Raw genomic sequence first — 2132 nt, forward strand, 5'->3', positions numbered from 1 at the left:
GATGAAGATGACGATGGCCACGACAAGATGGATGACCATGGCGATGATAATATATTTCTTCAGCGGTAATAAGAATAAAAACAAGAAAAGAATGGCGTGGACACACTAAGCAACTTCCCAAGGCTCACCCCGTGTACGGAGTTCAATTCTGATCTCTGTGTTATGCTGTGGCTTTGCCGCTAATGAATAAAACCACTATAAGGCGGCGATCTGGCATAATCGTTAGCACACCGGACAAAATGCTTAGCGGTATTTCGTCCGTCTTTATGTTCTGAGTTCAAATTCCGCCGAGGTCGTCTTTTCCATTCTTCGTTTCGGGATCGATAAATTAAGTACCAGTTGCGTACTGTAGTCGATCTTATCGACGTGCTAACGTTTCAGCCAGCTCGCCGCCAATTAACAAAAACATAATAATTAACATAAAATTATGAACTGGTATTGAGTACGTTAGCTTGTACGTTCAGCTTGTGAGCTTTCTTATTCTCACTCTCACTCTCTCCTGATCTCTCCCTCTTTCAATTCCTCTCCTTGTCACTACCTCCTCCTCCACTTCCTCTTCCTTCTGCTCCTTCAGAAGTTTCGCCTATTTTGGTGCAACTCAGATAAACCTGACCGGCGGCAGTCCTATGCTCGTATATTTTCTTTTGCTTTTTGTGGAAGAGACGCGCCTCGCTGGTCCGAAGATCTATCTGCTGCGAGCAGCCTGCCTCCAGCGGCCTCGACATGACTAGTCACTGCTTCATATGTAAGAAATAAGTTTTCAATATCGCAAGGGGGACTACGATCTCGTAAAATAACTTGGACCAAGATGAAAAAGAATGGCTCAATCGAGAAAATATCAGAAGTGCATTGTGACTAGCAGTGTACAACAACATCTTATCGTCTGGTCGATATTTTGATACAGTGATGGAACTCTTAATCTCCTTTGCATTTGATTTCTTTGCAATGTTACTTCATTGTAATGATTAATGGCACTGCATACAGCTATAGCTTATTTTTACATTGTTGTTGTGAAACAGCTGGTAAATTTGTGACTATTTAAGAAATAAATATTTCCTAATTAGAGAAAACAAAAAAAGGTCTGTCATATGGAACTTTACATCAGTGCTATGCGGTGGTTTATACCATATTGTATTTCTTTTCCTATCATTTTTAAGTTGGTTGTTAATTTTGCTGTTGCGGAGCACTTAATTTTTTGATATTTGTTGCATTTTAGTTTCTCGCTGTATTCTGTGAGAACACTACTCATCTTCCTCGTTTCTTCGCCTCTCTCTCTCTCTCTCTCTCTTTCTCCCTCTCTATATATCTATATCTCTCTTTTCTCTCTTTCTTTCACACGCACACGCTGTCTCACAGACACACACGCACTGCACTTTTGCAAACAGTTCCCTCGGATAACCATTTGCTTTTTGTCCAATTTCAAGATAATTGCATTGAAAAAACAAAATATCCAAGGAAAAGGGGGCAACGGAAAGGAAATACAAACATAATTTACAATTTGAAATTAAATAGTCTTTTATTTATATCTTTTTTTTATTTTACTTATTTAATTCGTTGCGAAAATTTCAACGTTTCTCGCAATAAGAGGTTTCATTCACACCAGCCATATGCAACCATCCTAATTTCATTCACATCGTTCAAATATCCCCACCCTCCCCTTCTTTTTGTATCTGACTCTCTCACTCTCTGTATGTCTTTCTCCTTCTCTCTCTTTTTCTCACTCACTCTCTCTCTCTCTCTCTCTCTCAGTCTCTATCTAATTAATTGACAGCAATTCACTGCTTCATGTTGCTCATATATGCTATTTGAGTGATGGTGGCTGCGTCGGTGGTGGTGGTGGTGGTTGCTGTGAGGGCAGTAGTAGTAGTGGTGACGACGGTGATGGTTGCAGAGGCGGCAGTAGGGGTGATGGTGATGGCGGTGGTGGTGGTAGTGGTGGTGATTGTGGTGTTGTTGTTGGTGGTGATGGTGACGTTAGTGATAGTAGTGGTGGTGGTGGTCGTCATCGTCGTCGTGGGGACGTTGATAGTGATGGTGACGTTGCTGGTGGTGGTGGTGTTGGTGGTGATGGCGGTGATGTTGCTTGTCGCGTTGACAGCGGTGGTATCGGGGATGGTAATAGTTGTTGTGGT

This window comes from Octopus bimaculoides, chromosome 23 (assembly GCF_001194135.2).
Source record: "Octopus bimaculoides isolate UCB-OBI-ISO-001 chromosome 23, ASM119413v2, whole genome shotgun sequence".
NCBI classification, from domain to species: Eukaryota; Metazoa; Mollusca; class Cephalopoda; order Octopoda; family Octopodidae; genus Octopus; species Octopus bimaculoides.